General features: G+C 43.1%; 1 long non-coding RNA gene across 1 annotated transcript in view; it reads left to right on the top strand.

Moving 5' to 3' along the window:
• Nucleotides 1-358: 358 nt before the first annotated feature.
• Nucleotides 359-25694, top strand: part of LOC134560470 (uncharacterized) — a 208823-nt gene continuing 183487 nt past the window's right edge. Inside the window, exon 1 of the long non-coding RNA XR_010082744.1 lies at nt 359-705. This is a non-coding gene — a long non-coding RNA (uncharacterized LOC134560470). The remainder of the gene's footprint in view (nt 706-25694) is intronic.

Below are 25694 nucleotides of genomic sequence, written 5' to 3'. Positions count from 1 at the left end.
GTCCCTGTCCCCGCGGTGCTGTCCCTGTCCCTGCGGCGCTGTCCCTGTCCCCGCTGCTGTCCTTGTCCCTGTCCCTGTCCCCGCTGCTGTCCCTGTCCCTGTCCCTGTCCCCGCTGCTGTCCCTGTCCCCTCGGTGCTGTCCCTGTCCCTGTCCCCACTGCTGTCCCTGTCCCTGTCCCTGTCCCTGTCCCTGTCCCTGTCCCCGCTGCTGTCCCTGTCCCTGTCCCTGTCCCCGCTGCTGTCCCTGTCCCTGTCCCTGTCCCTGTCCCCGCTGCTGTCCCTGTCCCCGCTGCTGTCCCTGTCCCTGTCCCTGTCCCCGCTGCTGTCCCTGTCCCTGTCCCCGGCAGGGCCCGCGGGGCTGGGCCGGGCTGGGCCGGGCTCAGCCTGGCCTCGCCTGAGGCGCGCGCGCGGCACGCACAGCGCGGGCTGCGCGAGCGGCAGCGCCGCCAGCAGCGCCGCTCCCCCTGCTCCGCTGTGAGGGACACACAGCACACAGGCACCACAGGGGCACTGCAAGGAACCTTTCTGGAGGAGGCAGCAGCCAATAGAACCTTCCGTTCTTCTTTGTTTTTTTTCCTATTTTCTTTCCTTTTTTTTTGGTCTCCTCTCCCCACTCCGCACCACAGAAATGCGTTACCTCAGCAATTAAGGAGACGAGGCAGCACCTGGGGCTCCGGGCCGTGAGGGGAGCAGCGACTTGCACAGGTAGGGAGCGCTTCCGACACCCTCCAAACCCCGCAGCTCGGTGTGTCCTCGCTCTGTGGCTGTGGAGAGTGTGCCTGGCGGGTCCCCGGGTGTGCCAGGGCTGAGGGCACCTCGGGGACATTTAATGGCCCTCGGGGTGTCCCTCAGAGCGACACCGGCGCTGCGAGGTGAAGCAGCCTGCGCTTCCAGCTGAAGCCTCACAGTGTGCCTTCAGCAGCGCGGTGCAGCTGGGTGAAGCTGCAGCTGTTCCCCAGCACAAAACCGTGGCAGAAATGAGGAAAAATTAGCCATTTTATAATAACCGAGGCAGCTGCTCTGCGTTTTTAGCAACGCGGCTGTATTACTTTCCAAAACTTATTACCATAAATTCTTCTCGCGCTGGAAAGTCAGCAGATCTGCTTTGCTGTGTTCAAAGTTATTTTGACAGTTATCTACTGTATTTTCGTAGTTACTTATGCATCTTTTATCGAGACTTTCCCAAACTTTCCCGAGGCAGCTGTCTTGTGGCGGGTTGGTGTTCCTGCTCACAAATAATTGATGTGATAATTGCAGTGAGTGGTGAGGATATTCACTTTATGGAGGGATGCAGGCACCTCCTGAGGTGTCTGAGGGCTGGGATGGGATGCCTGAGGTCACAAATTCTCATTTCCTCTTTCCTGAGGGGCAGAGGGCAGCCAGGAGGAGGTGGGAGCTGTGATTGTGCCTGCTGATCCCTGGTGCAGTGTTCTCCTCCTCGGAGTTTTATTTGTGTTCGCAGGAGTGGGTGGCTGGGTGGCACCTGCTCCACCTGCACTGTGTGTGTGTCGTGACATGGGACTGAATAAACCCATTAAAAACAGTTTTAAAAACAGGCATTTCCATGGGTTCTGAGGTTCGGGCCAGCCCTGAGCCTCACTCCGTGGGACTCTGAGTAGCCAAGCGAGTCTGAGGGAAACTTTTGCAACCTTTAATGTTTCCTTCTATACATCAGACTAGAATTCCCCAGGCAGGGAATATCTAAATAATAAATATCTGTACATATTTTTAAAGTGTAAGCAGTGGTGTCAGCAAGTGTGCCGTGCCTGAGGATTCTGTTGCTTGCAAGAATACCTGAAAATAGTGTTCCAAACACTCAGAGCTTAGGTACCAGTGCTGTAATAAAAAACCAAATACTGATAACAGCACAGCTCTCTCCATACCCGCACCACCTTTTCTTGTATGTAATTGCTCCATGCAGAAATAGCTCCATATATTTTGTTTAGAGGTATCTTGTGACTCTTATCTGTAGGAAAAATTGTTGAGGATGTCTAAATCCGTAGCCTTTTTTTTTTTTTTTTGTCTGATGACCATAATGAAAAAAACAATTCTTAGAAAATGAGAATTGTATCTGATAGCAATAAAAGCTAAGGAGGTACAAAAGAAATAGCTTTGAAAATTACAGCTGTGAAATAGAGGTGAGATCTCGTCAGTGACCATCACTGGTTAGAGGATCTGGCAGTAGGTGAGAACAGTTTTACCCCTTTTCATCCATTCTGAGAAACTCAGTGCTTCAGAAAATTCACACTTGGAAAGTACCAGTTCAATTAACAACCTAAAACAGAAGGAAACTAGAATGGGAAAGTGATGGCTTGGCTCCTTTAATTTTCTTGATTTATGAAATCTGAGATGGTGAAAATTACACTCACACCCTTCAGGTTGTTTTAACAGGTTGATGTAAAACTGGAGTGAATCATTACCTTAAAGACAAAAAAGGAGGTATAATAAGTGTTTTAAACTATAAAATAGATAGCAGAAATCTTTGTGCTTCATCCCTACCCTGGGACAGACTCCCCTCACTGCAGAGAGCTCAGTGGGGATGTGGGGTGTCCCCTTCTGTGGGGGAAGCCTGTCACCTTCAGAAGCTCAGCAGTCCCTGACAGCAAATCTATGATGTCTGTGTGTCTGAAAGGGGATTGGATTTACTGGAAATTGGATTGTCCCAGAAATCTTGTGATTTCTCAGCAGAAATGGTGCAGCTGGTTCTGTGCAGGTTTTTTTAAAGTATCAAACCAGACACATCTGACTTCCAGAGGTATCAAACTGTGACCTTGCATTGCCATTGCAGTGTGTGGATATTCCTTTGGTCTGTGGCTTGGACCAAACCTCTCCATCAGTTCCCAGTTTCCACCTTTTAAGATGGAAAACTTGGACTCCTTGTGCCTTTGGAAATCACAGGATGAAGTTTCAGTGTTGTTTCAAGGGTCTCTGTTGGTGTATGAAAGGAGAAGTCCCTTTCTACAGTTAATTGGTGTTTCTTGGTGCTTTCTGACATTTTATTGTATCAAATAATTGGGCTGACCTGAGAGTCTGGTGTTAGTAAAGGGAGTGTAAATGCAATGTATGACGTTCTAAGTGTGAGTATAATTCTGTATTGCTGTGGGTCCCCAGAGTGGCCATTGTCTTTTGATCCTGGTTTAGTTAATTTTAATAACTTCCTCCGTTTATTTGGAAGCAGGACACCAAACACACAGTCCCAGTAATGTGTGATGACTGAGTTTATACACGAGGATTTCCAACAGCCTCACTGGTGGCAATTACACTGAGCAGACTCCCCAGCACCCAGGCATCTCTTCCCTCTCCTGTGAGCAGAAACAAGACTGTGAGACTGAATTTTTCTCTTTCCACTCTCAGGATGTTCGGTAACGTTTTTCCAAATGAATAGTTGGAGACAATCAGGGACTTCAGCACTTTGGATGTATGCAGGGGATTAGAATTAATGGCTGGGATCAGGATTAATGGGGAGGCTGACTAACACTAACTAACCATTGGACTCCACTGCCAACTTTGGGAAAACAGTAGGTTTTTTAACAGCACACAACTTTTAAGATTTATTTAAGCAATAATCCTCAAGAAGCCAATCATTAGCAGCAATTAACTGTTGGTTTGTGGGTTGTTGGACCATTGATGTTCTCACAAACTGACTGTTAACTACAGTAGGAGCAACGACCAATTCTGAGCTATGTATTTGCTCTGACTGCGGGGTTTTTTGTTATATAACTTTTTTATCTGGCCTACACTTTTTCAAAAGCCGGGGACTCATTAAATAATTTATTCTCCATTAGTGCCTTTTGATGCCACGTGGAAAGGCTGTCATGTTGGGGTTGTATTTATCATTCCTATAAGGCTACACTTCAGACAGAATGTGAAAATTTTGGGAGTCTTTGCCTGAAACTTTATTGCTGCATTTTAAAAGACACTTAATGCAATACTTATGTTTAAATAATAATTATAAACAAAACATATATCTGATTTCTTTTTTTCTTAAAAACTTTTTTTTTCCTAAATAAAATTGGAACAGCCCTGATCTGACTCAGTCAGTCCTAGCAGCAGTGTTTAGCACAAAGCAGTTCTGATAAATGTCATTTGTAGAATAAGCAGAATTGGAGAAAATAGCTTGTCATGTTTGTGCCTTCTCAGTATCCTCAGCCTCATTTAGAGTTTAAAATGGAAAGCAGAACTGAATGGTGAGAGACCCAAAATGAACTGGAAGCTGAAAAGCTGCTATTTTAGTAAGTTCATGTCAAGTTCTGGTTTTATTTGATGTTGTGTTCTATTTCATTGTTTTACTTTTCAGGGATCAGAAAGATAAAAGGAAAGAAGCAGGCTAGATACAAAATTATTTCTTTTACAGAGTGGGAGAGCTGTTTTATCTCAGTGGGCTTTGCTTGCTTGAGCCAAGAGTCACCAACAGCTTTGGGTGCAAGTGTGGATGTGTTGACTTTTCCTCGTGGGCAGCTCTACCAAGGCTGATTAGAGCCATCACAAAATCTGCCATGCTGCAGGGAAATGTAGGGAGATGGATTTGGGTCAGTATTTAATGAGCCCCACGCACAACGCTGGCAGGAAAAAAAAACCCCAAACCCTTAGAAGTTAAATATGTAATCTGAGTAATGTAGAACAAGAAAACCAACACAGACACTGGCTTGCGTGATTCTGTAGTCTGAATGTTACCTAGGACAGAAAATGATTCTATTTGTACAAACCAGAAGGGAATATTGCAGGAGGATTGTGCACTGCCCCTGAGCGGGTCTGGCAGCGGCACTGAGCAGTGTGGGGCGGTCAGAGCTGCAGGGAAGGGATGGACAGAGAGGGAGAAATGGATGTGAGAGGCTTCTCAAAGCCTGAATGGAAGCTCACCTGGTCTTGCACATTTGTGTCCACACTCTGAGATAAGGTGTGCTGACTTAGGCCATGGGATAGGACAGACATTGTTCAGAGGGAAATTGAGCTGGAGACAAGTTTTAAACAATGGCCTTGCAAACAGACCAGACATTTTGGAGAATGAGAACCGTGAAAGATGTGTTATACTAAGACTCAAGGAAGGTATTTTTAGATCGTTGGCTTAGAAGCATGAGCAGCATGGTGTGGCAAAAGCTGATAGGCCAAAAAACGCTTATAAAGGATTGTAATTAGGAAATATCTTGGCTTCTGATTATGAGGGTGTGAATTGTAACTGCTGTACTGTCTCACCCTGCTCATGAGATTGGACATGGAATAATCCTCTCTGCTAGCCCCAGGGCCAGTGCCTGGAAGGACATGGCCCAGGTGGGGTGGGTCTGTGGAAGGAAGCCACAGAGATGCTCAGAGGGCTGGAGCAGCTCTCCTGACACGGGGTGGGACTGCTGGACCTGTCCAGGCTGAAGAAAAGAAAGGAAATCTCACTGCAGCCTTCCAGTGCCTGAAGGGAGTACAAGAGAGCTGGGGAGGGACTTTTTATACAGGCACAGAGTGATGGGAGAAGGGGCAAAGGCTTTAAATTGATTTAAAGGGCAGATTTAGATGAGATGTCAGGAGGAAATTCTGATTCTTCCCTGAGAATGTGGTGGGGCCCTGGCACAGGTGCCCAGAGCAGCTGTGGCTGCCCCTGGATCCCTGGCAGTGCCCAAGGCCAGGCTGGACAGAGCTCTGGGACAGTGGGAGATGTCCCTGCCATGGCAGGGGGTTGGAACCAGATGATCTTCCAGCTCCCTTCCAACCCAAGCCATTCCATGGTTCTATGAAAAATTAATCACCCTTTTACAGTTCAAAAGCTCTTGTTTTTGTATTTATTTTAAGCAACCAGGCAGTGTCAGGGTTGACGGCTGGTAAAATCTGTCAGGATTCAAGTTACGTATTGTAGAGCTGCAAGGGAGGCAGAGGGATGGGAGCACAGCTTTTATTATATTTATGGTGCATTAGTTTGGTACAATAAATGCATATCTGAAGTACCTCTTTGGATAAAGCAACTTATTGTGGAAAGTATGGGAGGTGGAGAGAAGGAGGATCACCATGTTCAGCACCCTACCTGGCACAACGTGCAGAAATTTGAAGGTACCTGTAAAGAAGCAGAGGAAAGCAGCACAAATTCTGAGAAAGAAATTGTTTTTGTGAAGTGGCCGTGCTGTTGGGTGTTGTTTCCTTTTGTGCTTTTTTCTTTTCACTTCAGTGTCAATCAGACTTGCCCAGACCTCTTTGACAAGACAGACATCATTCAAGAGAAGGAGTAAAAGTAAAACAGTTGTTCTTGCAGACAACTTGCTTATTTTTGTGATGTCCTTTCTTCAAATGACAGCTATTTAATTGAAGTCGCTTTTCCAGGTATAAAATATATCCATCAAGCTGCTGACATCAGTGCTTTGTTGAACGTGAGGCATACCCCAGTATTCCAGAGTGGCTGTACCTTTATTTACATTTGCCAACAAAACACCTGCCAGATTTAACAGCAGATCACCACACAACAGAATGGATTTTTGAGCCTGCAGGAATGAATGACAGGCTTCTGTGTTTTCTGTTGCCTCAGTAAAAGAATACTTGTGTAGGATAATAAAGCAGAAAAATGGTTTGTGTAGAATAAAACTAATTTTAATAATTTCATTAATACTTTATCTGTAGACCTAGAAATCAGAGGGAATAGGCACTGTACAGCATACAGACGTAAGGAAATTAGAACCTCCTTTCAAATGAATTGTGGCCTTCAAGTGCTCAAATATTTGAAATTAATTGTTCTTTGGTGTATTAATATCAATTTATCATCCAGGATCAACATTTTTTAAGGGAGGATAATCCAGGCAGAATGACAGATGAAGTGCATGTTGGGTATGATGGTGACATTTCCTGGTTTGTGCAGAAGGGATTTGGGTATCTGCACCACAGGAGACCTTCCCGTGTTGTGTTGCACATGAGCCTGTGCTCTGCTGTCTGTACATGCTCATCCACGATCCTGCTCACAGTTTGCTTCCAAGCAGTGTCGGTCCACACAGGACCCTGGGGCTGCTGACAGCACCCGCCTTCCCCACGACACTTGTTTGTGTATGAGGAGGCAAAGAACACTCCTGACACTTGTTTTCTCTTCATTTGCTCGTGTTTAGAATCAAGGGAATGAGCTGACAGGAATTAGCCGGAGTAGCCCTAGACATTAACATTTTTTGCTGCCGTGACTGTTGGCAGTTTTGAAGAGAATTACAATAGGTCACTCCGAGAGTTTGTTTCTCTTTCTGCAGTAAATTTGAATAATCTTTCTCTCCGTGTGACTTTCCTCTCTGAAATTCTAGGAGACAATATGACAGGGAATTGTAATGCTTAATTATTAAAAATCTAAATAAACAGTATTCTGCAGAGAGGTAAAAATGAGCTTTTGCAGGTCTCATAAAATTGTTTGAAGGCAATTCTTCCAATTATGTAATGAAAAATGTAACAAAACCAGAGGAAAAGTTTAAAAATTACAAAAAAGTCTGTGCTTAATTTTAAGACTATTTAGACTTTCAGAATCTGTGCTCTCATTACAGTCTTTGCAATGAATGTCTTTAGAGTTTGATGTGACACTGGAAGGGTTTTGCTTATTAGATTCAGGTGAGTGCTCCAGGAGGCTCTTGGAAAACCTCCAATTTTCCCACTTCACTATCAATTAATTACACTCTTGAAGTTGCTGAAGTTTGGGTAATTATTCTGGAATGTTTTTGGAGCTGCATTTACGTGGAGAGAGTGGCACAGGAGATGAGAACCGTGTGTGGGGAATGTGACATTGCAAAATGCAAATTTAGGAGGGGACAGGAGTGGTGTGGGGGTCTGTGGGGCTGCACCCTGGCCAGTGTCACCACTGCAGGCTGCAGGAGATCAGGGCAGGGGTGTGCTCTGCTCTCCCGTGACTGCACTGAAGGTGACACCCAGGTACAGGGTGACACCTGTGTGTCCTCTGCCTCTGCCAGAGGCAGGAAGGATTTCCCACAAGGAGCTGCATTCTGGCTGTGCTGCACATGAGGATATCTGTCCCCACATGCAGTGTTTGGCTCCTTCACTCATGTTTTCCTGCAGGACTTCTGAATTTCAAGAAGTGTTTTGCTGCCTTGGTTTATACCCAAACTGACGTGCAGGTTCTGTGCTTCTGATTTGCCACTTAAGGAGTAAAAGGATCCTTCTCCACTCTTCATTCTCTGGCTGTTAATATTTCTGAAGTCCTGATGTGTATCCATTCCATTGTTTTCTATGTATTTCTAAGCTGTCTGGTAAAATACTATGAGAACAGTTATTCTCAAGATAGGTCATCATTCAAACCTTCGAGAATGAAAACTCAAAAGCAGGAGGAAAAACTCTGAAAAATAGGTTTCTTGGTAGCACAGGTAGATTGATCATCAGAGACAGGCCAAGAACTTCATTTTCCTGGGGTTAGCATTGGTTTGTTCATCACTCAAGTTTATATTTCAGTTTTCCAGTGTCCTGGAGCTGGCATACACGTATTTTTCTCTGAACTAGAGGAAGTTTCCAGTGCCATTCACTGATAATGGTTAGACTTGCCTTTAGAGATACACAGTTTTCCTTGTGATAACTTTTTCAGGATAAATGAAGTAAATATGTGCAGTCACCTGGAACATCTCCAGGTACAGGCAGAGATGTCACAACTGCAGTGCTGTGAAGTTTAAAGTACCATGACTTGGGTTTAGACAAGGTGCTATATGGAGATAGAAAGATGCATAAAACAACTGATAACTGATAGATAACTAGAGTACCTGGATGTCTCTGAAAACTCCGGGTGTTTTTCAGAGAGAAAGACCAAAATATTCAGAAATTTTGCTTCAAGAAGTTCAAAGTCATTGCAGTGACAACATCCCTTCCTGCAATCTGCCAGGGACACACTGGGGTTGTGTCACGAAGTGGGGCTACAGGAAATGCTCCTGGTACATCTTGGTTTTTAAACTTTAGGAATTCCCTTGAAAAAACGAATTAGCAAAACCAATTTTTCTGAAGCCCAAAATGTTTGTGGGCCCTGTCGCAGGGGGAGTTCAGAATTCCATCCAGGAAGAATAAAACGACCTTGAGCTCTACAGTAATACCATCTGAATGAAATTCAATAGGACAAAGTGCAAGATCATGCACAAAAACAATACATTTCTGTTCTAAGCTGGGAGCTTGTTAATTGGAAATGACAGAAGAGGAGAAAGCCATGGGATGGCTGCAAGTCATCAGTGCAAAACATCAATGAACAGGGCAAATACCACCTTACACTGTGCCAGATGAGATACCTGGGCTAGCAGAGGAGATAAACACCTGAGCTAGGTCCAGCAGGAACATTAATGTGGGATATTTGTAAGAGTTTTCTTTTCCTGCTTCTAATTAAGGTGAATTCAAACTGGAACAAGTGCAAAGAAAGGTTACTAGGATGCTCAGGAGAGTGGGAAGTCTTATAAGAACAGTCTGAGAGGCTTTGGCTTGGTCCAACCAGATAAATTTATCAGAAGTTGAGCAGTAATTTAAGAAAAAACTATATAAATATATTTAGGTTGGAAATGTCTCCAGCTCTCAGAGGTGTGATATTCTGGAGGCATTTTTAATGGTGGTCAAAACCCCCCACAAACTGCAGCCTTTGAGCTGAGCCTTTTGTGCCTGACAGGGGAAAATCCAACCTGCCTGCTGGTTCTTCTGCCTGTGTATGTTCTTCTCAAAATGGAAGTCACAGAAATTCTCTTTGCATCCTTTCTGAGCTGGTCAGTTCCTGTGCTGATTAGACAATTCCTGCTTCAGACATTCCTTGTCCTCAGAAGGTGAAATAATTCTCTGCACCAGAATCAAAGGCTGATACAGAACCAAAACCAGCACTCACACCCCTATGTGAGCTCTGAAAATACTGTTATTGCCAGGACAGGCTTGATTTTGTGGCAGTTTTCATACTTAAGAAGAGGTAGCAAGTAACAGACATCTTGAGTTTGGGGAGAAATATTAGACTAAGATGCTAATTTAAAACTGCGAATTCAAGTATTCTTCCTTGAAGCTTGAAAAATTCAACTTATTTTTTATAGCATAATGTAGAGAAGGGCTGCATGATGCAGAAAAACGAAGCACTGGGACGGATTGATTAGGAGAGATGCACTTCTAGCACATCCACTATCAGAAAAATGCATGATTACATGAAGACTGAAGGAATAGAAATGACTCTTCATATCCGTCACCTCTTCTCACACCACTCAAAATCTCTGCCTGTGCTTCATAAAGAGTCTCAGTCCTTGAATCACACAGCTGACAAACTTCCACATAAATTTACCTCGAGGAGTATTGCTTGAATTGATTTAGGATAAACTGTCTTACTTCAGAGAGACACGGGTCCTAACCTGTGCTTTTTGAAGTAATTATTTTAGCTGCAGGTGTGAGGAACACAAGAGTTGTGTTAAAATGTGACAGTTTTATGAGGCACGGTGAATTTGAACATGGGAAGAAAATGAAATCCACCGAGAAGCTCTGGCAGCATTGTTGAGAGCACTGCAAAACAGAAAGCTGTGCCAGTCTCTGCATTTCCTCCAGTCTTTCTGGAGCTGGAACAGGCTCCTGGTGGGAGACAGGGATGAACTGCTGGAAAACCTCTGTGCTGGGCCCACAGCAGACTCCAGGAGCTGCTGGGGCTGAGCATCCTGCAGCAGGGCTGCAGGCAGAGATGCAGCATTGCTCCAGCTGCAGCCAAGTGCCAGTGTGCCTTATCATTTAATTTGAATCTTTTCAGACACGTTAAAAGCACTCTCAGTGGAGCCAGCTCCTTGCATTTTTGTTGAGGTACGTGAGCTCGCTGGTGGGCAGACAGTGCAGGGTGGAGATGAATGCAGAAAAGGAGAGAACAGAGCTCCTGGCAGCAGCCAGGTGTTACCTGGGCTTCCCAAAGAGCTTTCCTTGGCCCTCTTAAAGCACTGCAAGTGCCAGACTCTCTGTTCCTCAGCACTGTACCCCAGGCCACGTATTCATGACTTGGAGTGCTGCTCTTGTTACAGAATGATGAAATATTCTGAGTTGGAAGGGACCCACGGGTGCAGCTGCACCAGAGCACACCAGAAATGCCCCCGTGCATTTCTCACTGCTGTGCTGCAGTGACAGCAGGGAGCTGCAGCCCCAAAGCCTGAGGTCATCCCTGGCAGCTCCTTTCGTGCTCTCATGAAAACCAAGGTCTGAGAGGGGAGGAGGGTAATTCCTGCTGCAGAAACTGCGATTGCACCCTGAATTTCCTCCTCTCCTCTGTCACAGTTGGTGCTCTACTACAGAAGCATTCGTGGCATCTGCTCCTGCCACACTGACTCACCTTGGAGAGAGAATGAATCAGAGCTGCCTGTTGGTAGTGGCAGGGAGGAGAGCAGCAATTCTCAGCTTGATTTCTCTTTGTTTCTCATTGAGCCCTTTTTCTCATTTCTTTACTCTGGTAAGCATTCTCCATATGTGTTTGGTATTTTCACATATGTTTCTGTGTATATTTAATTGTCTGCAGTAGACTCTTCCCATCTTGTCTTCCTGCTTCTTGTGTCAACTGTCTGTTTAGATTTTAAGCAATTTGAAAAGAGCCATTTCTTTGTCTGTTTCCTGCAGCATTCAGCAAGATGCAGCCCTGCAGTTAATTGGAGGCTCTGAATAATCTTGCCAGTTAAAAAGCATAATCACTTATAGTACTCAGATTTTGTTTTTTTAAATGTCAGTGTCTGTGCAGGAAGAAATGACAGGTTCTTATCAATAACCACTTTCCTGTGTAGGTTCCTACAGCTCCCACAGAAGCAATCCACCAGCAGATAGCAGTGTAACTGTGGCCTCTCTGCTGGCATTTTAACGAGCCTGTTTTTGTGCTGGTTGTAAAACCTCATGGTTTGTGCTATTGGAGAGATTTTAAGGCTATTCTGTATAGAGAACTCAAGCTTCAGGAAGGTAAAAAGGTAGAAAATAGGAATGCTTCCTTTCTGAGGCATGCTCTGCAAAGGCCTGTGATGTGTGAAGGCTTGGACGTGTCCAGAGCACTGTGTAAATGATTTAATGGTAAAGGCTGTGTTTTCCCACCAATGTTCTGTTACTTTAGAATACTCAGGATAGCTTCAGGAATTCTCCATTACTGTCTGATGTTTATCTTAGTGATTTGCAATCTTATTTCTGGTTAATGAAATGTTGGTACAATTAGTTTTTGGTTATGATTATGATTTTGTCAGCAAATAGATGATACAAAGTATGCCTTAGTCTTCTATGCTTATGTTAATTTGCCACCATTTACTGTTCATTTTTTTTAAAATTGAAAACAAAAGGACCCCTTTTTTGTTTAGTATTTGCTGTGGTTTTTAGGCCCTGTGTGTTAATATCTGGGTCTTTTTGTAGCATTTGTAGTTATGGTCAGAATGGCAGTGACACGCACACCACGGGAAGTGCCAAGGTTTCTGCTAAGTTTGTACTTCATGAAAGTGGCTCTTCCCACAGTTAGCACCTGCTATCTGAAAATCCCTTAGTGCTAGACACCTTTCAGAGACGAGATTATGTCCCTTCCCTGAGAGCTGCTGCTGTGAGGCGCTGAAGATAAATGTGAATCTGTCTTCCTGTCCTTTCTCATGACAGCAGCAGCGCTCCAATCAGTTGGTTAATGAATCCGTGTGATAACTTCATGGCTCTTCATTTCCCTGCCCTCTGCTGTGGCAGTTCTGGAGATGTTCATCTCTGCTCTCGAGAGAGTGCTCTGCCCAGGAAAGCCCAGCGTGCCAGAGGGCACCACTGCTGGGCTCTGACCTGATTTTCTGCTCTTCCTGATCCTGTGGGCACAGCCAGGGCAGCAGCTGGAGAGAGGGCACAAAAAACAGAGAGAGGGAGAGGAAGGGTTGTGTGCAGCCCTTGGAATGTTCAGTAAATGCAGCAGCCTGCTCTGGCTGGGCCTTGGTGTGAGGTTCTCACTGCTGGCACTGCTGCCCTGGGAGGCTGAGCTGGGACAGAGCCTGCAGAGAGCCAGAGAATAAAGCAGGGATTTATTGAAAGGCCTTTAGGGTTCACCTTGGGCAGGACAAGAGCCTGGACAGGGCTGCACCCAAAATGGGCACAAAATGGACACAGCATGGACCCAAAATGGGCACAGAACGGACCCAAAATGGATCCAAAATGGGCACAGAACGGACCCAAAATGGATCCAAAATGGGCACAAAATGGACCCAAAATGGGCACAAAATGGGCACAGAATGGACCCAAAATGGATCCAAAATGGTCACAAAATGGACAAATGGTCATGAGGTCTCACACTTTTCTAAGTTTTGGTCCATTTGCACACTGGGGTTTAATTGTCCAATTCCAGCTCCAGTTTATGCAGTCCCATCCTTCTTGTTCCTCCCTGCAGCCCCCCTTGTTTGTGCTTTGGGGCTGAAAGTTGTCCTTGGAGTGCAGCAGGAGAAGGATTTGTTTTGTGTCCCTGCTGTGTGAGCTCAGAGCTGCACCCTGGGCAGCGCAGGGGCTGGGACACATCAGAGATAAAACTCAGGGCATCACCACAGTGACACTGTCACTGTCCCCTTTACCGGGGTCTTGTCAAATATGCCAGACAGCTTGATGAGATGTTAAATGGTTCACTGATGGTTTAAAAGGACTTTGGAAGTACCCCATAGAGGTGCTACATTTAAAATAGGATAATTTTAGAGTAACATTTAAGGGGCTTGGAGACATAAAGAGTAATTTTAATTGAAGATGCGTTGTAATTTTCATAGTTTGGACAATAAACAGAGCACTGACTACAACAGCAGTAAAAGCCTAGAATAGTTAAAATTATGTCAAGTTCACCTTCTGCCAGCAAATGCTGTAGCCCAATCTCCAAACCCAAAGTACTATGTCAAATAATAAATAAAATAGGACAAAACAGCTTACAATCACAAGGCGATTATGTTCTTAATGCCTTAAGAATGGATAAATGTACTATTTCCTGCACTTGCACTCCTTCATACATGAATGAAAATACATTTAAAGCAGTCCATACATTAAAATTTCATGGTAATTCATAACATAAATTCTAAATTCAAATGCAATATCACCTAAATTTAATCCATTCTTTGTAAACACTGTCATGCAAGCACTCAATGCAGATACTGCAATCCAGCTTCTGACAGTTGCCTGTAATACTTTCTATTACCTATGAATTATTTGCAAGATGGTTGAAGCGTGATTGAAAGTGGGAAGATATTTCTATTCTGTATAGGTCAGTGTTCCTGAAATACTTATCTTGGAGGAAAACGTGAATAAAACCACGAAACATATCGTGTTAAATACAGTTAAATACCTGGATCCCCTAATTGTTTTTCCTTTCCAGTACTGCTCAGCTCTGCAGCCAAGGGATTACTTTCTTTAGGCACTAGGGAGCAACAGTTCTTCACTTTCCTGTTATCCATATTTTCTGCTCTTTCTGACTTCTCCAAGCAGCATTTATCAACACATGGAACCAATCCTGGGGTACTCCACATCTGTGGATAGTTTAAGACAAACATCCCAAACATACTACCCAAGTTCTTTTTGTTGTTGTTGTTATTTCAGGATCATCAAATTGTTGTTTAAAAAGGATTTTTAAAATAAATCTTTCCTCAGAATGGCAAAAGGTGGTGCTACCAAATGGTGCAAATAAGGGCTGTATTTGTCAGGCAGTATTGAATGTGTTTTATTGCTGCCAGCAGTGTAGATGCTGTTAAAGACCAGAGTTTTTCCTGTCTGCCCTCTGTGCCAACAGCCTGAACTGACACGTGCCAGGGCATGCATGTGTACAATGAGCGCACAATTCTGCCCATGGTGATTTGGTGCAAAAATGACAAGTGTCAAGCAAGAATCTCAACATTGCTTTGCAATGGAGATAGGCTGAATGCACCTCAGCTCTTCTAAAGTGACTTTAGAGTTGACTGAAGCATAGGAATGAATAAGGAATATTCATTTTGGTTCCTGTGGTGTTGTGTGTGATGAGCTGAGTCTGTGACACTCGTAAGCTCAGCATAGGAAGTTTTCTCCAGGCTTTCCCTGGTGGTGTGTCAGAACTTCAGGAGCACCCCAGAATGCCTCTCTCAAACAGGCTGGAGTTCAGAATTTACCTGAGGGGTCTGGCTCGAGGCTGCCCTGAGCCCTGCACGTTCCCAGGTGCCCTCTCTGCCTCTGTGCTTTTCTCCTCTGGCCCATCAGCTCCGAGATGATTTAGTCACCCTCCCTGGAGAATTGCAGCCACTGAATGGAACAACTGCCACCGCTGCCTGGTTTATCTTGTGAGCACAAACCCCACTGCACAAATCACCCTGTGAGCATTAAATGACGTGCAGCCTGCAGAGCCAGGGCTGGGCCAGCCTGGGCTGCTCAAGGAAACCCTTAACAGGGGCACTGCCGTCTGTCTAGAGGAGGAGTAGAATGGATGGCGAGGGCACTGCCCCTCTGTGGAGGTTAAAGAATGACTTGAAGTATTTCCATTTAAGTGTCCATTTAAGGTGTGCTAGAGCAACGAGTAACTGGTTTGTAATTACACTGAAGTGTTTCACTGGCAGGACTATATCCCTTGAAACCATTCCCTGTTCTCTGTGTGACACACATCTCAAAATACCCAGTCTAGAGGACTGTGTGGACAAGCTGACACATTGCCTTCAGACTCCTGCTACTTTTGGCACATTTCTGCTGGCAGTGTACAATTTGGTTTCTGGATTTTCATGCCAACTAGCGGATCTCTGATTCGTGGCTGTCAGAAACACACATTAGGAACTGCTCTGAGGAGTTGTGTTTGCAAGTGTGAGATGACAGCGTGCTGGTTATTTTTAAGCATTAATCAGTTTATACAGAGTGGAAGTGATTAGGAATACTTCTGCTTTTTCCTGCCTCCTTGCTTACGCGTCCCTCTCTCCTTCCAAAGTTTTGTCAGTGGTTGTCACTCAATCAGATCTTCTGTGCTTTCACTTTGTCATTCTTGTTATTCCGTGCCGTAACCTCCAACTTGTAGATATTATTCTCAGGCATTTTTCCATCCAGAACTGCAGATGGAAGGATAGTTGCACACAATATTGGCTTACACGAGGTATTTTCCAACTATAACTGCACACATGAATTACAAGTCTCAACTATACATATAACTGCAAAGAAATTGCAGATGAAGTGGTTATACTTCACTTTGACTCTTAATCCAGTTCATTTCACACTTTCTATTTTCATTCAACATGGAATAAACTTATTTATATGCCCACACACTTGTCTACTCAAACTTGCTGGTATTGCCACACTTGAAAGCCTAAATCTCATTTGATTATGCTAGTGATACAGATTTTTGAGAATGTCTATTTCAAAAGACATTTATGTTTTTAAAAAGCAGCAAGAAATAAGTAGGATTGATATTTTGAAATGAAAGAGCACTTTTACCTATTTATCTTGTGAGTCAGAAGTACGATGAATTAAACTGAACAAACCTGTTGAAATTACATGTAGCTCTTCAGAATTCATCCTTACAGGTGAACTGTGTGTTATAATTTATGAATTCCTAATCAGTTAGGCTCCAGGTCTCCCTGGTTCAGAGTCAATTTAAGCATGCAGTCATTTGGTTTACTGAGATGTTAAATGGTCCCAGATTAGCACCTCATTCTCCTGCTCTGGGTTCCCATTCCTCCCATGTGATGTTTTTGGGTTTGTTTGGGGGTTTTTTTGGCCAAATGACTTTGCTACCTGAATGTTTGTAATTCATCTGAAAATACCACCTTACATGGGACATAATTACTGCTTTAATTCTGAAGATAACCAAAGTAAATTTGTAATTACTTTTGAGTTGTGTTAAAAACTCACGACCTCCCTGGCCTAAGTCTCGTTCCCAAGAGAGATGTCGTGTTTCCCTAATAACTACTGACAACAAATTACATTTAGACACTTTATGTCTGTTAGGTGATGCCATGGCTGCCAGAAGGGCTTTGCTCTGATATAAAGGTGTGTGAGTGGTTTTGCACTGCATTTCCTGATCTTTAAGAACTTCAAGGTAATTTTGACATTTGAGAAGTACCTATGGAACTTTATTCAAATGTATTTTTCCAAAGTGTCCTTCTCGGTGCAGCTTGTACTGCTTGATCAGTCCAGGTCTGTGTGGAGTGCTTCTGCTTCCAGAAAAGCTCTTTAGAGGGGGCAGCTGCCAGAACCATCATTTATATTATAGTGACATCTGAAATGTCATTAAAGTAGCAGAAGCAGGGAAGGAAGCCACACATAGGCCACGTATCCTCCTGCTCTGCCACTGGGCCTAGTAATTATTCTGTTTTAATGTGGGAGTTCAAATTAAAAATCTGTTAGAAAGCATTGTGCTGTATTTATATCAGAGCTTCAAAGTCTGCCTTTTTACCAAGACTTACTTCTGATGGTTTTTATCCTCTTTTATCTTTTTTTTTTTGAAACAAAGGTATTTTGAAGTATAAGACAGGTAAAGTGTCTTTTGCAGTGGATCCATGAAAAGGAGGCTGAGTGAGAGGGGATCTATCAGGTAGATGAAGTGCAGCAAAGGAACATTTGAAAGAATTAAATGGAAGATGATAATGGAATTGTGCCAAATAACAGGCAAAAGAGATTTGTTTGGTTTGCATATTGGAGACCAAGATAAGGTTACATGCTGCGTTTTTACCCTTTGCACAAATGATGTTTAAATATCAGTCAATCTTCAAGACTCTTGAGTGTACAGCCATAAACTCAGGCCTGAGCAAGACCTGCACAGATCCAAAACTTCTTTTTTATGCTTCATTCACATCAAGAGTTTTGGCCTTACAAGGGATCTTTCATTGAATAAAGAGTTTAAAGAGGTGGAAGCATTCATTAATTCTCATTAAGGGCTTTTATAGCTGTCACTCATGTCTGTATGGACATTAAGATCTCCTCTGGCACTGCCTGAAATTCAGCTCCGTTTCACACCTCTGTCCCTGTAAGCTCATTGAAAGGATGTGGAATTGCTCTGCTTTTCCAGCTCCCACAGAGAGGCACTGATTCCACAGGCTTGGAGGCATGCCAGCTCTTCATGATATTCAAATATGAGTGAGTGATCTGCCCCATGACCCTCCTTTGGGGCAGCTGGCACCACTTCCTGGCTGGGACCATGGGACAGCACCAGAACCTTCCTTACTGAATGTGTGAGAGTGTAAGAGCACCTCTGACTGTGAAATGAGCACCAGCCTTAATTAAAAAAAACCAAAAAAACCACCCCAAAACCACCACATATATATACATATACAATATATATTATGGTAATATTTCATATATTTATTTCTAATTAATTAAATTAATTTAAACAACATATTTATAGTTAATATATTAATTTAATATTATTTAATTATAATATTCTATATTAATATAATATATATTAATAATCACATAAACAGTGAGCTGTGAGGGAGATTATTGCAGCAAGTGTCATCTTTGAAGCAGGATAATTGCCACTCTGGGTTCATCAGGGCATAAATGAAAGGAAAAACCCCTCAGTGACCTGGCATGCAGGACTGTTCTTCCTTCCCTCATTTCCCTGGCCACTTTTAACAGCTCAAATTGAATTTCAGCACTGGTCCCTGGAATCTTATGACCCAGAGCATCTGTGAGAAGCGAGTGTGAGGCTGCCCCTCTGCTCAGAGCTGCAGTGAGCCTGAGCCTTTCATCCTCCCCAGCTTCAGGAGAAATGTTTTCTTAGCGGTGGCTGCTTAAGCTTTGACACCCGTGTGGGCAGTTGGAAATTGCTGTTCCTGGTGAGGTGCGTGTGCTCCCGTTCTGTTAGTGCAGATCAATTTGTACAAAAGAGGCACGGGGAGCCTCTGCCTTCCTGGCTGAATCAGTTTTATACACAGAAATGGGGAGATGGAATGGGGCAGGTGGAGTTGTGGCCTTACCTGGTCTTCATGGGATGGAACTTCTTATATGACTGGAATTCTAGAAGCTTCTAAAATGTCTTGTGATCTCCTGGACAATAATTCAGGAATTAAAAATGTCTTCAAAATAATCCAGTGTGATGTTGGCAGAAAACTTTCAGGAAAAAAATCCTAAGAGTACAAACTAGCAAACTCTGTATTCAGGGCTGTGCTGACATCTTTAATTACACCATCAATTATGCTAATTTTAATGCATACTTGAGAATGTGATAAAAATAAACCAAAGGAGATCATTGGTTAGCTGCCGTTTCATGGCTGAAATTGAACTGAACACTTAAAATAATTCTGGATGAAACACTACACACTGTGCCATGGGGAACAATTCTACATGGGCAGCAAGTAGAGCAGGGTGGGAACCAATAATTCTTCCATCTTAGTTCTGTTTTATGACTCACTGCAAGAAAAACTAGCTTAGAGCCTTTTTTTCTCTCCTTTTTCTTTCCCAGGGGGGCTGTAAGCTCTTAGCTGAAGCCAGGACAAAGCTGAGAACTTCCTAAAGAAAACCTCTTTAGAATGAAAAAAACCTCATTGCATTTGGGATTACACACAATTATATTCCTGGTGTTGGCCATAAGTTATTTCAGTTCTATCTGCAGAACAAGCAGGGGTTTGTTCAGACCTCTTGGATTGAGTCTCTCTGTCACCAAAATCTGGTTGACCACATCTAGTTTAGTAATACTTTAAATTGTGTCTGTATTTGAGTAGTTGTATTTTCCCCAAATGTCTTGTGGAGTACATAATATTGCATTCATTAATGCCCAGAACATTGAAATTAGGTTTTCTTAGATGCTGACTGTGGCTGACTTACAAGTATGAACTAGAATTTCTCCTAGTGCCTTGCCACAGGGAAAAGCTGCAAGAACAGTAATTTTCACCCTCAGAGAAAGTGCATTTATCACTTGGATCTCGGTGAATGGCTCATGGTCTTAGCCCAGACTCTGTGTTTGGGTTGATCCTGCTTATATTGTTCACAGTTTACCTCCCATGAACTCAGAAATCCACTTTTCTGCAGTACACCTATACAATAAAATCTCGAAATAAGCAATATCTCCTGGAGCTATTTGTAATCTTCACATTATTCCCCCCCTCATTTTTTTTAACCCAGCACATGTACCTCACAACCAGGAGAGCAGTAATACTCTTCTTCAGAAATAAATGATCCAATATTTATTTGTCCTGAGGCACGAATGAACAGGTTTTAAATGGCAAAGGGGCTACACAAACAGGAATTGTTTAATGCTGGGGAATAGCTCTTCATCATATTTAACAAGTTTGGCTTTAATAAAGTCCTTCCCATTAAGATGGTGTGGAAGTCAGCATAAAACATATGCTGCTAATAAGAACACTCTAAGCTTGCAGGGAAAAAGAAATTTTTAGCAATACTTTGGGGTGTTCAGCTCAGCAGAAAGAATTCCTCCCCCTTTTGGGCATCTTTGTCAAAGGAGCTCCATAGCTGAGCAAGACAGTGATGGAAGGTGAGGGAGGATGCTTTAATTCCGGTTTGCAAATAAATTTCTTCTGCTTTTTCTCTTTTTTTTTCTCCCAAGAATAAGAATAAATGAAGCATTTAATGCTGACTTGTTATTAATGCAGTGCATTTGCAGTTCTCAAAGGCCTTGCACGTGTTCATTTGTTTCATTTGTGATTTTTTTTTCCTTAAACGCTTTCCTCACGTGCATCAATAAAAGGGATGGCAATGATATCCAGCAAACAGGTCTGTGTGAGAGGATGGTGACTTCACCAAGCTAGGAAAGCTGGAAACTCAATTTTTAACTGTCTTCTGAACCTCTTTTAAGAGGTCAAGAGGTTTTAAATATTTGTAGCAAAAGGATCTTGTGTCACAAGAAACATTTTGTATTTAAAAGTGTTACACCCACGAAGAAATTAACTTCCTGAGGACTAGCTAATTAATCACAAAATCTATTTAATATCCCTCATCTGCTCATTGTCCCTTTGCTCAGACAGAGTTTACCTGTTGGGTTAATTTGTCTCTGGAATGCAAAGTCAAAATCAAACTGATGCACACACCCAGGCCTTGCTCTGGTGGTGATCTGTGTGGGGTGAGATCAGGATGGGTCAGGTGGAACTGTAATTTTTATCTTTGCTTCAATTTGCACTCCTGTTGGGTAATTATCAGAATCAGAGTGTCCTGAGTTGGAATGTGAGACTTCTGCTCTTGGTTTTGTGAGGGGATTGTGTTTATTTTGGTATTGCAACCAAAAGGGTTTTGTATGCAGGACAGGTGTGACACTGGATACACAAATATTCAGCACACAAAACAAAAGGTCACCTAAATCATTCCTAAAATACGGGTTAAAAGGATCACTTGCCTACAGCTGCTGTATGTGTGAAATCCAGCCCTTGCTGTGAGAGTTTCTTGGTGCTTTGGACACGATCTGGTGGTACAGACCCTCTGCAAAATCTGAAATGCAATATAGAAATCTTTTCCACAGGTTGTAAAAGAGAAAATGGAGGTTACCTTTTTTGTGTGTGCAAATCTGGGGGTCTTTGAGAAATTATTCAGATTCTAGAGGTACTAATGAAATGTTTTTGATAGTTATGGATTAACACTGAAATGTTCTTATTGCCACAAATGTTTTCACTGTTACAGTCAGTAGAAATATTGCAGCAATAGGAATAGACAAATTGAAATCATCTGGCAGTCTGAACCTGCCAGGAACCAACAACTGGTCTCAGTTTTTATCCAGGTCCTGTCAACACAAGATTTTAGTCGTGCAGAGTGAGCTGCTGCTTTTATTCAGCTTTGGGAAATCTCAGGGGCCCTTCTATGGAAGTGAGGAGCAGAAATGGATACAGAGGTTCTGTTCCGTGTGCGGTTTGCCCAACACTTGTCCCACAGCTCCAGAGGAATTTGTACAAGAGCGTTTTTGATGGTTTTAAGAAGCCAAATGCACTCTGTAAAAGCCTTGTAAGGCCCATCAGCCTCAGAACATGAACAACTGTTGTGACAAACAATTCCCCCTGCAGGCACAGGGGATTTGCAGCCAGCTCTGCTTGGGAAGGGGCCTCGTTGTAATTCACTCAGAGAGGAACCAACATTTGCTTCCAGAGCTGAAAACGAGGCCCTGACACACCACTATTAGCAATAATATTTATGCACTGTGTGGGGATGACCACGATGCAGCGTTACACTCCTCCTGGAAAACAGAATGAAATGTTTTGCTTTGTGTCGAGTGCATTTGAAAGATCAGCTCTTTCTTTCTCACTTAATGTACAATAAATCAGGATGTTTTGACAAGAAGTTTAAAAGCCACTGGAAATAAGCATGACATTAAAGAGGCTCTTTTTCTCTCATACACATACAGAGTGGTGAGAAATGATAATGAAAAGGTCAGGTTTGGAAAGGTTACAGAATGGTAGCTCAAAAGACACTCAGCAGCTTGCTGAGCTCCAGAATGCAATGCTAATTGGTGGCAGTGTGCGAGTGGCCTTCAGAAGGGAGGCCTGGACGCACCCCCAGCACGGCACAAACAGCTCACCAGGCCACCCAGGATCACAGGATCCACTCAACAATAGTGCTTTTTTCCTATGGGTTTTGGGTTTTTTTTCTTCTTTTACTCCTTCAAGTTCCTCCTGTGTTTTATTTATTTGTAAATAAATGAGAACCTACAGAAGCTGTACCCAGCAGTGGAGTCTCCACTCATTTCTCAGGGAGGGACTGTGCCCTGCTGGTCACTGCATTGTCTTATTGCTGAAGAGACTGATCTGATACTGGACTGGATGCCCTGGGAGGCTGAGCTGGGACAGAGCCTGCACAGAGCCAGAGAATAAAGCAGAGATTTATTGAAAGGCCTTTAGGGTTCACCTTGGGCAGGAAAAGAGCCTGGACAGGGCTGCACCCAAGGGAGACCCAAAATGGACACAAAATGGACCCAAAATGGACAAACGGTCATAAAGTCTCACACTTTTCTAAGTTTTGCTCCATTTGCTCATTGGGGTTTAATTGTCCAATTCCAGCTCCAGGTTATGCAGTCCCATCCTTCTTGTTCCTCCCTGCAGCCCCCCCCTGTTTGTGCTTTGGGGCTGAAAGTTGTCCTTGGAGTGCAGCAGGAGAAGGATTTGTTTTGTGTCCCTGCTGTGTGAGCTCAGAGCTGCCCCTGGGCAGCACAGGGGCTGGGACACATCAGAGATAAAACTCAGGGCATCAGGTTCATCCAGACCCTTGGTCCCAGGGGAAGGATGCTCCCTGCACAGCTCGTTCCCTGCCCCTGTTCCAGACCCTGCTGCCCAGAACAGGCTGGATGAGAAGCTGGCATTGTCACCGTATGCTCAGCTTCAAAATGGAATGAAACAGGCAAATATTTGGGGTTTTATGTGGTCAAACCCATCCTGGTTTTATTTTTTTTCCCCCCGTATTAAAAGCTGCTCCATTTTGAGGCTGGGTACTCCTGTTGATACAGCCCCAGGACATGGCAGGAGGAGTAGGAGCAGCAGGATAAAGCAAAATATTAAGTGATCATGAAAGTCGATTATCCTGCTACTTCTGTAACTACAGCAGAAGTGTTTAGCCTAGCAGCTGCCAAGGCTCTTCTCTTTTGTCATCTGTTTCTGTAGAGTTCTTCTGCTGAAGTGTTTTCATACCCCAAACTGAATCTTCAGGGCCATTTTTAAGGAGCAGAAGAGATAATTCTTTGCCAGCAATTCAACATTTGCAAGCATTCTTTCAATAAAAAAGGTGTGCTAATCCTCTTAATAGGGAAAAAAAGGTGTCAGGAAGGAAATGTTTTTACAGTTTTGTAAATACTGTGGTTCACACTTTTAAATGACAGCATTTTAAAGCCAAGTCAGATGCTGCACAAGAGATCCTCTCCAGCTGATGGGGAGAATTTTTTATTATTTTCTCTAAGGTCTAAGTTATTCGTTTCAGTAATAATTAAGGTTCTGTAAGGTCTAAGTTATTGACAGAGAGGCACTTCTAACAGATACAGCATTTTCAATTACAGAAGTTTGTGTTCGTAAAAAAATATTTCACAAATATGTCAAAACTAGCACAAAATAAACCTTAATGATTCAATCTGCTGCAGATCTCTGAAAAAAATAGTTCTTAACATGGTCCTTGGAGTTTTTTGCTGTTTCACAGTCTCTTTCACCATAGGAACATGACGTTCTGTAGTTTATCCTTCTTTAAAGTCAGTCCAAAAGGAAAGAACATCAGGATCAGAGTGAGTTCTCTACCAAGAACCTAAATTAGTTTTCTCCTTGATATGAAATATTTGGCTTAGCCAGTATCAGCTTTTAGTAGGGCAGCAGATACCGAAGGCCAGAAACATGAAAGAAATGTTGCAACAATATTTTAAGAAGATTAAAGGTAGACAGCCCTGGTAGAAATGGGACTGCCAGACTAGCACTGGCATTAAACAAAATAATGGAACAACTCGGACTTGGTTAAATAAATAACATGGGCAGTATAAACAAGCTTATAGTTTTGAGGTTATAGTTTTGCTGTTTTACTGGTCTTACTGTCTAAATTATCAGCACAGGTGTATTTATAGAAACAAACGGGATGTTTGACTTGATACTGTAAAGAATTTTGTCTGAGACATTGGAATTGTAGAAATTAATGATAGCAAATGCTGAACTGATCAGAAGATGTGTATGATTAAGGAGGTCTCACAAATACGTGTTTTCATCCCTTAATTAATAGAAATTTTAGTCCTTGTGGCCTGGAAGAACACACGAAATCCCCTCTGCTTCTGTTTGCATGTAATGGTGAAATCAGAGAAGGGGTCCATGAGAAAAGAACCAACAAATATCCCAGTTAGTTACAAAAATCAGCATAACCAAACACGCTGCTCGTGTTCCCTCTCTCTTCCCACTCCTTGGGAAGATGACCCCGTCCTATGACGACGTTTTCTTTGTGGTAACCCTGCAGTTCTCTGACTTTTTCAGATTAAAAATTCCTGTTATGATATTGAGGGGGTGGGGAGAGACAAGGCTTAGGCCAGATGGAATAAAATTCATTTCACAGAATGGAAAAAGAAAGCTCCTTATCTTTACCCTGGTAGCACAGTAAAGAGGGAGGGGTTTTCTTTTATGATTTTTTTCTTTTTTTCCCCTCATACAATTTGCTTTCAGCTCAGTCAAGAGTCTAGGCACCTTCCCCATTTTTCTCTTTATTGACTGCATGTTCTTCCTGCTTTTGTTGGTAGCACTATAAATGTAAGAAGTGAAAGGATTTTCTGGGTCAGGCCATAGTCTGCTATTATTTTGGACAGCAGCATCATATATCTTTCCTTCTAAAATTAGGTGTCTTTCCCTTGCACACCTCTCCTTTGGAGGGCTACGTCAAACTCTTGAATGTGGGGCTTAGAAATGTCTCATCTTTTCTTAGAAAATGTTTTTTTGTGCTCACTTGTGCCCAGTTTTGCCTAGGCAAATAAATGAAATTCTCCACAGCATTTTGTGGATGTCACCCAAGCAATTCACTGTAACCACTGCCTGTCCCTCTGGAAACAAACACCATTTTACTGTGCTAAAGATCTCGGGTTAAGCTGCTATTTAGAGGATTGTCACACTATTTGGAGGACATTGTCACACCCCTCCTGACATCCTTCCCATCCTGTGTGTGCTTCCTCCACACAGCAAATGCCCGTCTTCTTCTCTCAGCTCTGTCAAATTTTCACCATTTTCAAAGATATCAACTGTTCCTTCCGAGGTTTCTCCCCCCATGCTTCATCTCTGCTCCTGAGGAGAGTTTTCTGCAGGTTTTGGAGGGTTGTTTTGTTGTTGTTGGTTCGTAGGGGTTTTTTAAACGGGATGAGGAAGAGTATGGAGAGGGGTGAGCATGGGAGATCCAAACAGTGTGAACTGAGCACGAACTTAAGCGAA

Source organism: Prinia subflava, chromosome 20, assembly GCF_021018805.1.
Source record: "Prinia subflava isolate CZ2003 ecotype Zambia chromosome 20, Cam_Psub_1.2, whole genome shotgun sequence".
Taxonomy (NCBI): Eukaryota; Metazoa; Chordata; class Aves; order Passeriformes; family Cisticolidae; genus Prinia; species Prinia subflava.
This window is presented reverse-complemented; position numbering and strand designations above follow the sequence as displayed.